At 42.9% G+C, this 15,124-nt stretch overlaps 1 protein-coding gene across 5 annotated transcripts in view; it reads right to left on the reverse strand.

Moving 5' to 3' along the window:
- mib2 (MIB E3 ubiquitin protein ligase 2) overlaps positions 1-15,124 on the reverse strand; it is a 215,715-nt gene that overhangs the window by 189,178 nt on the left and 11,413 nt on the right. The window lies entirely within an intron of this gene.

A 15,124-nucleotide genomic window follows, 5' to 3' on the forward strand; every position in this document is an offset into this window, starting at 1 on the left:
TCTGGTCTTTTTGTCTTTCTTCAATAAGTGCCAGGCTCTAAACAAGTTAAGCTTTTGATGTGACATACATCCACACAGTCCTTCAGAATTCAGTCATGCAACAGAAGGACTATATGTACCTTATGATTAATAACCAGAGCCAAGTTCAGAGTCCAGTTGTGGAGACAGTGTGCTTGCTAAGTAACCAGGCAAGCAGGAACCCTACCTGTGCAGCTTCTGCATTGATTTGATCAGAAGCTGCACCGAAATAGTAATGGTTCCCTGCATTTATCAGATTGAAGCAGGCATGGACTGAAGTTACAATTATTCCACATATCTGTAAGCCACTAGGTCTCATACAGCACTTGAGACATGCTGTATGTTTTATACAGGTTCAACCAAACACCAAAATAAGTGCATCACAGTCACTCATTCAAATATATTCCCTTGGGGGGAAAAAGGGGCCTCAGAAACAAGAGCATTGTCTAAACATCAATAAAAAGTGTACTGGATAGTGAAGAGTTCTGCACTTGTCGACTGTGCTGTCAAGGGGCACCTCCTCACCTGAAACCACGTCTTAAAATATTAGAATTTTGCATCTTACTGACCAAGTTTGGAAATGAGACTGAGGAGGGGAGCATTTTATTCACAAGGTGCTACAGTGGTGGCTCAGCTATCTGACAAACATTACAACAACGGTCAGTGACCTGTGGTGTTCCACAGGAATCTGTTCTGGGACCCCTGCTGTTTATGACTTTTATAAATGACTTGGATGAGGATGTGGAAGGGTGGGTTAGTGAATTTGCTGATGACACGAAGGTTAGTGGTGTTGTGGATAATGTGGAAAGTTGCTACAGGTTACAACAGGACATTGATAGGATGGAGAGCTGGGCTGAGAAGTGGCAGATGGAGTTCAACCCATAAAAGTGTGAAGTGATGCACTTTGGAAGATCAAATTTGAAAGCAGAACACAAGGTTAATGGCAGGACTCTTAGCAGTGTGGAGGAACAGGGGGATCTTGGGGTCCACAGCCATAAATCCCTCAAGGTTGCCGCACAGGTTGATAGGATTATTAAGAAGGGGTATGGTGTTAAGGCCTTCATTAGTCAGGGTACGGAATTCAATGTCGCAGCTCTTTAAAACTCTGGTTAGAATAGAATATTGTGTTCAGTTCTGCTCACCTCATTACAGGAAGGATGTGGAAGCTTTAGAGAGGGTGTAGAGAAGACTTACCAGGACGCTGCCTGGATTGGAGAGCATGTCTTATGAGGATAGGTTGAGTGAGCTTGGGCTTTTCTCTTTGGAGCAAAGGAGGATGAGAGGTGATCTGATAGAGATGTACAAGATGATAAGAGGTATAGATCAAGTGGACAGTCAGAGACCTTTTTCCCAGGGCAAAAATGGCTAACACGAGGGGGCATAATTTTGAGGTGATTGGAGGAAGGTATTGGGGGTGGGGGGATGTCAGAGGCAGGTTTTTATTTTACATAGAGTGGTGGGTGTGTGGAACACACTGCTGGCAGAGGCAGAGGAGGTAGATAAGTTAGGGACATTTAAGAGACTCTTAGATAGGCACATGAATGATAGAAAAATGGAGGGCTATGTGAGAGGGAAGGGTTAGATAGATCTTAGAGTTGGCACAACATCGTGGGCCAAAGGGCCTGTACTGTGCTGTAATGTTCTATATTACAACACAAAAATGAGTGAAAAAGCCATCTTTCAAGTTTTAATGTTTGCCATTGCTCAGACATTCTAAGTTAATAATTACTTTCATCCATATACTGCCAAAGGCAGACACCTACATTTAGTTTCAGTTTTCCATTTCACTAATAGGAGAGAAAGGACAAAGGAGACAATGTTCCTCCATTGGTGTTTACTGGGGAACTTGGGCAGTATTACATGCTGTGTAGGTGAAGATGATCACTGAGAAAGGAAAACAATGCCTTTTTCCTTACCCTTAAATTTATGCTCAAATTAAACTGTTGGCTATTGGATTATTTCCTATTTTATAAGAACTTGAAATCCAGGACAATTGAAAAGCCAGTATGGAGTCACAGCATGGAAAAATGCCCTTTGGCCCATACGTGTCCATGCCGACCAAGATGTATATTCAAGTTAATCCCATTTCCCAGCATTTGGCCCATATCCCTCCAAACTCCTGTCATCTATATGCCTGTCCACATATTTCTTAAGTGTATCTAATGTACCTGCCTCACCCACTTCCACTGGCAGCTGGTTCCATATATCTACCACCCACTGTGTAAAAAGTTACCCCTCAGGTTCTTAAAGCTTTCATCTCTAACCTTAAAACTATGTCCTCTAGTTTTCAATTCCCCAACCCTGGAAAAAAGACTGCCAACCCTATCTGAGCCCCTCATGATTTTATATAAGAGGTCACCCCTCAGTCTCCTACGATCCATGGAGTAAAGGCTCAGCCTGTCTAACCTCTCCCTATAACTCAGTTCCTCGAGTCCTGGCAACATTCTTGTAATGTATACTTGACAAGAAGGCACATTATACAGGATTCAATGCATCAAATACAAAATCAAATAGTAAATAAAATTATAAAACTATACCATGCTCAACTATACGTTGTATTAGTGAGAGCAGTTCATAACCAAATCAGCAACAATGGAGTAACAGCCACATTTTGCCCTGACATTGTACTAGAGTAAAGCTAATGCAAAAGGCTGATATGAAACAGATCCTACACTTACCTTTTATATGGAATCTTATTAATGTGCAAATAAATTGAAACCCCTATCTTAACATTTACTGCACACTTATGAGGTGAAGTATGAAAGTAATAAAATAATTTTATGGTTACTGCAAAATATTATAAGAAGAGTTTTTTTAAGCATAGACTCATATCCACACCCATGATAGCTTTCAGAAATGTTGAACTATTACCTAATACTACCAATGACTTAGATGGTCCCAGTACAACTGGTCAGCTAGTCAAACCTTATTTGGTTGATAATCATGAACAAAACTGCAGGCACTTCTAACATTTATATTCCATGCTGCACCTTTTTCATTCCTGTTTTACAATGAGATTATGTTTGGTACAGCCATTCAAATAAATCCCACTCCCTGATTTCCCATAATGTTGCAGTTTCTCCTCCACCCCCACCCTGAATTACTGCACTCTCGGATCATACACATCGCCAGCAGGGTTACAGTCCATACCACATTGACATCAAATCCAAGATCCCACATCTTGTCCAGAAGCTGCCAGAGTTTCCATGCATTGTCACTGACCAAAAGCACTGCAGCTGTTGTATGTGACTGGGGGAATGATTTATTTACACACAGCCAGAGATTAGGTGCTGCCAGCATGGAGATGCTCCGGATCACTTGCAGACTACACTAAAACTTATTCCCAAATTAAATGCTTCAACAGACGAGTTTAAGAACTTTTCCTCAATTACTGAAGAAAAACCTGATAGCTTTCATTAAAACATTATCAGATACGTGACTGTGAAAGTAAAATTTATTTTGACATTGCAACTTTTTCCACAGAGGGCGTTGGGTATGTGAAACAAGCTGCCAGAGGAAGCTGTAGAGGCAGGTACAATTACAATGTTTAAGAGAGATTTGGACAGGTTCATGGATAGTAAACATTTAGCAGGATACGGGCGAAATGCAGACTAATGGGACTAACTCAGGAAGGCCGCTCGGTCAGCATGGACATTGGGCCAAGGTCTGTTTCTGTGCTGTATCACTCTATGAAATAATACGTTTCCTCAAAGACAGTGACCAAACCTGTCCACAGTACTCAGATGCGGTCTCACCAGTACTTTATACAGTTACAGCAAGACTCGGTCACTATTACACTAAACACTCCTTGAAATAAGGACCAACGTTCCATACCTTCTGCGTGACCTGCTTCATGCTGGCTTCTTCTGTGTCCTGCAGGAGCCACGTCCCCTGGTGCTGCAGCTTTCTGTGTCTTTTCCCCACTTATATAATACTCTTTTCATTTGTTCTTCCTTCCAAAATGAAAACTTCATGTCTTCCCACATTATATTCTACTTGACAACTTTTTGCCACTATCTTACCCTCTCACTATCCTGTAAGATGCTTGCATGCTCCTCACAGTTTGCTTTTGCATCAACAGCAAGTCTGGCCACTGTACATTCCTTTCCTTCCTCAGTCATTAAAATAAACTGCAAGCAGTTGCCGTCCCAGCACTGATCCCCGAGCTATTCCACCAGCCATAGGATGTCAACTTGAAAATGACCCCCTTACCCCTACTTGCTACTTCCTATCTCTTGGCCAAACTCTATCCACACCAACTGGTTATTTCCAACACTATGGGCTCATATCTTGTGATGTAACCCATTGTCAGGGATCATGTCGAACATCTTCTGGATGCCCACTCTGGTCAAGACTTCCCCATAAAAAAGCCAATAAGTCTGTTTCTCCTTCATGAAGCCATACTGAGTCATATCAATTAGATTATGATTTTCCAAATGTGCTGCTTTTACTCCCTTAAAAATTAATTCTAACAGTTTTCCAACAATGGATGTCAAGCTAGTCAGCCTTTAGTTACTTGCTATTTGTCTCCCTCTTTTTTTTTAAGATTTTTGAGTAGTATTGCTAATCAGGGATAGTTTCATAGCTGCAGAAAGGGAGGACATCAGGGAAGGATTGTCTACTGAGTCAGTGTGGGTGGAAGTCAGAAACAGGAAGGGAGCGATCACACTATTGGGGGCATTCTATAGGACCCCCAATAGCCACGAGGACACTGAGGAGCAGATAAGTAGCAGCTTTTGGAAAGGTGCGAAAACAACAGGGTTGTTGTCATGGGAAACTTCAACTTCCCCAATATTGATTGGCACCTCCTTGGTGCAAAAGGTTTAGATGGGGCAGAATTTGTTAGGTGGATTTCCAGGAAGGATTCCTGACACAGTATGTGGACAGGCCAACTACAGGAGAGGCCACACTGCGTCTAGTACTAGGCAATGAATCTGTTCAGGTTACAGACTTCTCTGTGGGTGAGCATTTCAGAGATAGTGAATTAGCTTGTCCATGGAAGGCACAGGGTGGTAGTAGATGGAGACTATTCTGCCTGGAGTTTGGTGACTAGTGGTGTTCCATAGGGATCTTGTCTGGGACCCCTGCTCTTTGTGATTTTCATAAATGACTTGGATGAGGAAGTGGAGGGGTAGGTTAGTAAGTTTGCAGATGACACAAAGGCTGGAGGGGTTGTGGAAAGTGTAGAAGGTTGTCGTAGGTTATATAGGGATAAAGACAGCTTGCAGAGTTGGGCTGAGAAGTGGCAGATGGAGTTCAATCCAGAAAAGTATGAAGTGATACACTTTGGAAGAATGTACTTGAAGGTGAGTACAAGGTTAATGGCAGGATTCTTTGCAGTGTGGAGGAACAGAGGGATCTTGGGATCCAAGTCCATAGATCCCTCAAGGTTGCCGCACAAGTTGATAGGGTGGTTAAGGCGGCATATGGTGTGCTGGCCTTCATTAGTCTGGGGATTGAGTTTGAGAGCCGGGAGGTAATGTTGCAGCTCTATAGAACTCTGGTTAGACCACACTTAGAATATTGTGTTCAGTTCTGGTCGCCTCATTATAGGAAGGATGTGGAAGCTTTAGAGAGTGTGCAGAGGAGATTTACCAGGATGCTGCCTGGATTACAGAACATGTCTTACGAGGAAAGGTTGAACAAGCTTGGGCTTTTCTCTTTGGAGCGACGCAGGATGAGAGACAACTTGATAGAGGTGTGTAAGATTACGAGGGGCATAGATAGAGTGGACAGCCAGTACCTTTTCCCCAGAGCAGCAATGGTCAATACCAGAGGACATCAGTTTAAGGTCAGAGGAGGAATGTTTAGGAGAGATGTCAGAGGTAGTTTTATTTTTAAAAAAAACAGAGTGGTGGGTGCCTGGAATGCACTGCTGTGGGTGGTGGTAGAGGCTGATACAACAGGGACATTTTAAAAAGACTCTTAAAAGGGACATGGATATAAGAAAAATGGAGGGTTATGTCCTGTGTAGGAGGGGGAAGGGTTAGACTGATTGTGGAGTAGGTTTATATAGGCTGGCACAACATCGTGGGCAGAAGGGCCCATACTGTGCTATACTGTTCTATGTATTTGAGAAAATACAGGCTGGATAGACAGAGCAGCCTCTTCATCTGCCATGTTTGATTCTGTGAGTGCCAAATTTGGGAGGTTCTACATAAAGTATAATTGTTCTCTGCAGTGAAACACCATGCTACAGACTTGGTTATGGCATGATTGGTGTTCCTTTGTGCAGCCATTCACGGAAATTTATTAGGTGCGAGTCAGCAGATTTTAACAACAGACTGCAGAAAGTTGGTGGAAAAAAGATGCAGAGATCAGCTACAGGTGTACATTACTGGACATAAATCAAAAGAACTTTGCAACCAACTCAGGCTGTGCAGGCCACACTTCTCTCCAGACATAACCCCAATGGGTTTTTAAGCCTCTGTCTAGTTGCTAAACTCCCTCCACTTCCATCATTCTTGACCAAATGTTGGGGCACATTGTCCATTCTGCCAGCCAAAAATTACTTCCCTCATTCCCTTTACAAACATTGAGGTGAAATGGCTCAAACTGAATATTAGCCAAAAGGTTAGTTAACATTTGAGGATAGTGGTATTAAGCCCTTAAAGCTGTTACTACTTTAGCTGAAAGAATATGGAACTATTACAACATATTCTTTCAGCTACTTGCATGGAGAGATTTATTTTTGTTCAAAGCACTACTCAACTTTGGAATGGCTAAACGAACTTTGCTTTCATTTAGACGAAGAACATAATGGTGACACAGGGGACTGCAGATGCTGGAATCTGGAGCACCCAACAAAATACTGGAGGAGCTCAGCAGGTCAGGCAGTAACTGTGGCGGGAAATCAACAGTCCATACTTTGGGTTGAGACCCTTCATCTGGGCTGAAAGATAGTGGGGAGAGAGCCAGTATAAAGAGGTGAGGGTAAGGGATGGAACAAGAGCTGGCAGGTAATGGGTGGATCCAGGTGAGGAGGGGTGATAGGCAGATTGGGGAGGGGGGGGGGGGAGGTGGAAGAGAGTGGTAATAGTGACGGAGGCTGGGAGGTGATAGCTGGGGGCAACAGAGGGCTTCAGATGGTGGAATCTGATAGGAAGGGAAGATGAAGCATTGAACCAAGTAAGGGAGTTGGGGAGGGCAGATGGCAACAGTTAGGGGGAGGGGGACCCAGAGGACAGATAAAGTAACAGAGTCCTGCCTGGCAGTTGCATTATCCAAGATCTAACATTGAAAATTTATTTATGCGCCTTTCTGTAAGCAGTATTGTACCAAGAAATGATATCCTACTCAAAATTCTTTTAGGATTAACTACTATTTCTATATGATTGAAAAAGCATAAAAGAGAAAATTCTGGAAATACTCAGCAAATAGGAGGCATCTGTGGAGAGAAAAGCAGGGTTAATGTTTCAGGTCAGTAAAGAAATGCTAACTCAGTTTCTTTTGCTGCAGATGCTGCCTGACCAGCTGAGTGTTTCCAACATTTCCTAGTTTTAATTACTTGATGTGATTCATCAGATATACAGTACATACTCTGATTCTTGTCAAGCCATCAGTTTCTCCCTTCTCAGACTCTTTGTTTAATCCTTTTCAAATTGTTCATCTTTTATGTTCCCCAATCCAACTGTGCAAAACCAAAACCACTCCAATCACACTTTAACAACATTTATACATTGACATTTCCATAAATAAAGCTCTCAAAGATACTTTAAAATTTCCCCATCCACATGGAACTGAAATAACAACTTACAAAAAAAAATCAACAATTCAGAGGGGAAAAAACACAAGCACATCTTGGAATTGGACAACTTCCAATCAATCCAAGAACTCTACTGACTCTGCTCACGATTCCCAACATCATGTGACTTGTTAATCATTACGAACATCTCTGATGTCGCACACTGCACCACTGAATCCTGCATACCCTTCTCCTCACCAACGTACCTGGTCGGCATAGTGCAAAAATGGCACAAAATATGGCAAAGATATATGATGGACGAGAGGCCAAGTTTGTTGACACGCAGACACAGTTTTGAGAGTCTACATTGTGTACTTAGGTTTGGTAAATTGCAAACATACTAGATAAGGCCATATAAATCATTGTCTCAAAAAAAAGGTCAATATGGAGACTGAATACATTCTACAAAAAAGTTATTAGGAGTAGAGCATTAGCAATTTTGTTGGAAGTACTTCTCTTTAAAAAAAAGTGGCAGCGTTTGATAGCCTATGAAGGCCACAGAGGAAAACATGAAGGCAAAGGTCCAACATTGGATCTTGGTCAACATCCATTTGTAAACTAGTCACATCTTTCCCTCCCCATCCCTTCCTGCTTTCCATGGAGACCACTATCTCCGTAACTCCCTGGTTTGCTCATCCCTACCCACCCATCCTCCCCATCCCCTGGCACTTACCCCTGTAACTGTAAGAGGCATAACACTTGTCCCTCCATGACCAAGGGGCCCAAACAGCACTTGTAGATCATCAGAAGATTCACACACACCTTCTCTAACCTCATCTACTGAATTCAGTGCTCTTGACATGGCTGCCTCTATGTCGACAGGACTAAGTGCAGACCAGATGACTATTTTACCACCTACCTTCTGTCTGCAACGGCCATAATGAACACTGGGTCACATGTCATTTCAACTCATTCATACCAACCTGTCAGTTTTCTCCTTCTCCAGTGCTAGGGTGAAGCCAAATGCAAATGAGGGCAGCACCTCATATTCTGCCTGGGTAGTCTACAATCCAATGGTATGAACATTACATTTTCCTACTTTCCTGTGTTCCTTTCTCTTCCCTACTGGTTCCCCCCCAACTCATTTGCCCTCCCCCAAACTAGTTTCATTGCTCCTCATCGCTCCTTTATCTGGTTCCACTTATCATCTTCCTTACTCATCAGACAGCACATCTGCAGCCTCTTGTTTCCACCTTCCAGCCAGTCTCTACTTCTACTCTCCCCTGGTTCCATCTGTCCATCATCACCCTCCTCACCTGGTTCTACCTATCACCCATCTGCTCCTGCCTCATCCCTCCCTCTTACTTATACCGCCTATCTCCCCTCCTGACTCTCAATCTTGATACAGGCTCTCCACCCAAATCTTTGACCATCCTGCTGCCTCCACAGATGCTGCCTGACCCACTGAGTTACTCCAGTTTGTTTTTAGCTCCAGATTCCAGCATCTGCAGTCTCTTATGTCTCTATTGGTAGATGCTCTCTACCCAATGCTTAAATGGTAACACGATATCCACGTGGAGCTGTAAACAATCATTGATAGGAATTTGTGTGCACAAGAAATAAGGCTTACCATTATTGCCGATGTGGTAACAAATCAAATCCTTGTGCAATATCTGTCAGTTATCTCTTTTATTTAAAGATCTTGAACTAAGTGCAAATCATTAAAATTTGTGAGTGGTCATGTTACAAGCTCTTCCTTCCGGCAAACAATGTTATGGTGTGGTTGTGAATACAGGGCCCAGCTCTCTCACTGGCCCTCCAAACCAAAGTAACTCTATACATTAATTGGCTTCTATTGAACTTAAAAAGGGAAAATGTGTATCCAGGGAAAAGAAACAAGTTTAACAAGTAAATTTAGTATCTTTGCAAATAAAAGTGAGGGGTGGGGGGGGGGGGGGGAACAAAAATCACACTAGCTTTCTGAGAAGCTCAGCACAGCTCCCAGTGATCACTGCATGTTTCCAAGAGCAGGGAGCAAAGAGCAAAGAATTTCTTTACAAAGAGAAGTATTTGTTATAAGCCAAACACAAATAGGACATGGCAAAAGTGAATGCAATGCCTAAAATGCAACTCGATACTGGAATCCCAAATGGACAGGAACCTTGTAACAAAGAAAAGACATTTGCATTCACAGATAGTTCCAATTTTGCCAGAGCTGGAAAAGCAGATGACATGGGAAGAATGATAACTGGAAGCATCAGATTCAGATCAGATGAAAGGGAAGATGGACGTTGCATTAATATGAAAAACAATGCAGCTAAAATATAGTTTCCTTGAAAAAGGACAAATGCAGTAGTAAAACCAACATCTAGCAGAAGAATTCACTGTAATGTTGTTCAAAACAGTCCAGCAATGTTAGGTCAGTATGGACAAGTTGGGCTGAAGGGCCTGTTTCCATACTGTATAACTCTATGAATGTTCCTCCAAGGACGTGCAAGGGCAAAGGTTAAGCAACAAATATCAATTAGAATTTGCTAAAGAAACATCACAGATAAACATTTAGAACATGGTGCTCCACCTTACAAAATGTTAAGATGCCAAGAGATACTTGCTTCATATGGTTTCATATTAGCTGACAAGGTGATTTTCCTTCTGGAAGTAGTGCTCACAGCTCTTCTTTGCAAAAGCCAGAGTTGATTTCATGCAAATACTACAACCAGTGAAAAATTGATCCTGCTGCATGCATGGAGATTCCAGGCAAATTTAAAAAGAACACACCTGGATTACGTTCACATTCTTGTCTCACTGCATCCCTTGCCGACCGGTATTGGGGCAATCTTGAAGCAACTGGGGGGAGTTTTGGAGCCCCCCATCACCCTGTTTCTTTCCCCTTCTTTCCTTTCCTCCACTGTCTCCATCTGCCCATCACCTACACACCCCTCCCACTGAGTCCCCTCCCCACACTGTTCCCATCTGCCCTCCCCACCTCCCCTATTTGGTTCCATGCTCCACTTTCCTCTATCAGATGCCATCATCTGCAGCCCTTTGCTGCCTCCAGCTCTCACCTCCCAGCTTCTTCTGCTGTTTCCACTCTTCCCTCCTCCACCTACCTATCACTCCCTCCTCACCTGGATCCACCCATCGCTTGCCAGCTCTTGCTCCACCCCTTCCCTCTACCTCTTCACACTGGCTATCCCCCCTCTTTTCAGTCCAGATGAAGGGTCTCGACCCAAAACATCGACTGTCCATTCCCCTCCACAGATGCTGCTCAACCTGCTGAGTTCCTCCAGCATTTTGTTCGTTGCTCCAGACTCCAGCATCGGCAGTCTCGTGTCTCCTTTAAACTTCCCCCCTCTGACCTTAAAGCTACACCCTCTAGTACTTTTACGCTTCCACCCTGGGAAAAAAAAGACTATCTACCCTATCTCTGCCTCTCATAATTTTATATACTTCCATCAGGTCGCCCCCTCAGCCTCCAACACGCCAGAGAAAAACTAAGTTTGCTAAGATAAAAGACAAAGTTACCAAGACAGCAAACAATTTTTCTGCTCTTCCTAGCAGCACTCTACAATTTCCCATCCACTGCTCCCACACCCAATAACCGCTTCCCTTATCCTTGGCACCACCACCCTCATCAATGCCTGTTCTCCCAGATACAAAGCCACTTTATCACCACCGTCACATCATAACACTACTCCAATTCTTCAATACAACTTCCTTCCCAAATTTCCAACATCTCCCTGTCTCACTCACACAACAAGCTTCACCCTCACCTTCCTACACATTAATGTCACTCCTCACCTTTTCCTCATTACTCTGCCTCCACCTGCCAAGCACATGCATTGTTCTGTAGTCTGGACTTCAATGCAAGATAATGTTAAAAATTATCTCATTTCCAAGCATTCACAAAACAGAATTCAAATCCCAAAAAAGCACAGTGAATTCATCACGCTACAATTGTCATAAAAAGGTCACAAAAAGTTATTCTGGTACCATAAAACTTCAGCCTCAATAACATATTATGTAACACAATCAGCAATGTCACGTTATCCTCCAGTCTTTAAGTGGTACACATCACACTTTAAAGATCCAAAAATAGAGAGAAAGCCACACATGGGTTGCTGAGTTTTGTAACCACTAATGTGGTCACTTCTCAAGGTCAAAAGCTGACAATTTACCAGTAGGAGCCTATTTAAATAAATATACAACAAATAGCCCGCAAGTGACATGTATGTACGTGCCATCACTTATTATGCATCCCTACACTTGTTAGCATGTGTTGAACTACTCTCTTGAACTGCTGCAGTGTATCTACTCAACTTCGTTAGGAGTTTGAGAAGATTTGGCATGTCACCAAAGACTCTTGCAAATTTCTATAGGTGTACAGTGGAGAACATTCTGAACGGCTGCGTCACAGCCTGGTATGGAGGCTCCACTGCACAGCATCGCAAGAAGCTGCAGAGGGTTGTAGACTCAGCCAGCTCCATCACAGGCATAACCCTCCCTACCATTGAGGACATCTTCAAGAAGTGGTACCTCAAGAAGGCAGCATCCATCATTAAGGACCCTCACAATCCAGGACATGCCCTCTTCTCATTACTACCATCAGGGAGGAGGTACAGGAGCCTGAAGACCCATACTCATTTCGGAATGGTCCATGAACACTACCTCATTATTTCTTTTTGTTTTGCACTATTTATTTTGTAATTTATAGTAGTTTTATATCTTTGCATTGTACTGCTGCTGCAAAACAACAAATTTCACATTGTACAAGACAGTGATAATAAACCTGATTCTGATATATGCTGTTGCATCAAGTGTTGTAGGGTTCAGACTCAGCACTAATGAAAGATTGGCAATATACGTCCAGGTCACAGTGGGATGTGAATTGGAGGGAATCTGCAGGTGGTGGTGTTTCCATGCACCTGCTGTCCTTGGTGGTAGTGGCTGTGGTTTGGGTGGTGCTGTCAGAATATCATCAGATAAATAGTAGCAAGCCAATCTGCCCCTGTGCCTGCTCTGCCATTCAATAAGATAGCTATCAATCTTTTGCCTCATCACCACTTTCTGGCACTAACCCCATACCCCTCCATTTCCACAGGTGAGTAACTGCAGTGCATTTCGTGAGCTGGTGGGAGAGGGAATGAATGGGGATGGTGGATGGGATGTCAATCAAGCAGGCTGTTTTGTGAAAGCATTCCATCACAATGCTGACACTAGCCTTTTAACCACCTCACGGGAATCTGCTGCCACTGATGGCTTCCCAGTACGGTCACTGAAGAGGGGCTAGATCACGTGTGTTAACAATGCTTCTACTAAATATCCTGACTGCCTCCAGAGAGCTAACGTGTAACATCATGGGAGATCATTTACTCAGTTCGGAAAAAGATGGCTACTTCTTGAAAATGTGGTTTTTAAATCATTCATGAAAAGTTTCAAGTAACTTCATTAATTAATATTCAGTTACTGTACAGCAGAAATTCTCTTCCTGCAACGTATGTATTTGCTATATGCACATAAATATCATGATCAAATGTGGCATCATTCAAAGCACTTAAAAACACACCAAACAGCGGATAGCAGTGAGTCCACTGTATAGAGCGGAGCAAATAAAAGCATTTACCCCTTACTATTCACGTCACTTAACATTCAGACCTCTGATCTAGCAGTGACACCACTTACATCATTCACCCACTGCTCCTTGATATTTGTCCACATTTGGCAACCTACTTCTAGAGTACGAGTACACATTTCATGGAGGAACATGAAGCAAGTTTCGCGTTTAAAGCACCCAGATGATGCACATTAAAGCTTAACCTGTGTACTAAGTGGTAGAAAATAATTAGATGCAGGGTCTAAATTGGGACAGTATGTGATTCAAGTACAGAGCAATCAGAAGCTGTGCTCTTTAAACTGTTCTTACTTTATTACCTGAAGATTAAACCCACAAGCAAGGGAATAAAATGGAGTGGAATAGTGTGTGTGTGTCGAGTGTCCAATTTGATCATCCATTTTACACTAGTGCAAACAATGACCTTTTGGCTTCCATATTTCTGCTCGCTTATCAAAAGTCTTCATGCCTGCTGACTTTTCCAACAGGATAAGCAAGTTGGGTGGAGACACAATAGTCCCACCTCTCTGCCAATCTAATTTAAACCCTTCCTAGCAGCACTAGCAAATCTGCCCAGAAGCCTCATACATCTCATTCAGTGCTTGTCTTCTTCCATGTTACCCAGTATAAATTCCATCCCAATTTTCAGTGGTAGCCTTATTTCAGAAATAAAGTTTTCAGGTTATTAGCATTGGTAATAAAGCCAACATTGCCCATACCCAAATGCCTCTCAAGAAAGAGGCAGTGAGACACCTTCTTGAACTGCTGCAGTTCTTCTGGTTGAAGATATCATTGGCAGCACATTCCCAGATTTAGACCTGGCAACGATGTAATGGAACTGTGGCTGTTTCTTCAATGTCTCAGAGGTAAGGCACACACACCAGAGGTGGTGGTACAGCAGTCCTGGGAGTCCTCAACATTAACTCCAGACCCAAGAAGCCTCACATCAGGAACCCTCCCTGCTTGCCACATACTGTATGACTCTGTGAGATGCACCCAGGTAGATGGGAGCGTACAAAGTCAAGTAGTTTTTCCCTTGTGTCAGTTCAGTCACTATCTGCTGCATATCCAGTTTGGCACCCAAGTTCCTCAGGACTCTGCCAGCTCACTCAGTGACAGTGGTACCAAGTCACTCTTGGTGATGGATGCTGAAGTCTCCCACCAGGAGTACACTCCATGGCAATGCCACTTTAAGTGTTGAACATAGAAGAGCACGGGATGATCAGCTGAGGGAGATAATCAGAAAGAAGTCTGACATGCCAGCCTGAAAATTCATGGTGTCTAGAGTTGAAGACTCCCAGAGCAGCTCATACCCAAAAACTGCAATGGAGGAGATTGATATGTTGTCTGCAAGGTACAATTCTGTGCTATAACCTTGATTCTGTAAAAATTCCATATAAACAAAAATTGGCTGCAAACACCATAAAGCAAAACAGCATCAACTCTGAGCACTTTAATCTTAACCTACCTGCAACATGCTCAAAATTGAATACTGTACTGAAAATCCATCTTTCCATTTAACAAAAGTAATTATTTGAATTTTAACAATGTTCAAAGCCCAATAAGAGTGGGCAAGTGAAGGTTAACTGGGTTTGCTGAGTTTGTCTATGTTAGAACCTCTACAAGAGCCACTGAAAGGGCTTTATTTAAACACAAAGATCTTGAAATTGCAGCTGACTACACCCTGAGCCAACAGTGCACTTACTGCACTAAATGGGTTTGAGACAAAAGCCCAAGTCAATCATCCACTCAACCTGTTAAACCAAACACCAAAGGCAATGCTGCCAAAATCAATCCTACTATGCTGTACG

The sequence above is a fragment of the Pristis pectinata genome, chromosome 26, assembly GCF_009764475.1.
Source record: "Pristis pectinata isolate sPriPec2 chromosome 26, sPriPec2.1.pri, whole genome shotgun sequence".
NCBI lineage: Eukaryota > Metazoa > Chordata > Chondrichthyes > Rhinopristiformes > Pristidae > Pristis > Pristis pectinata.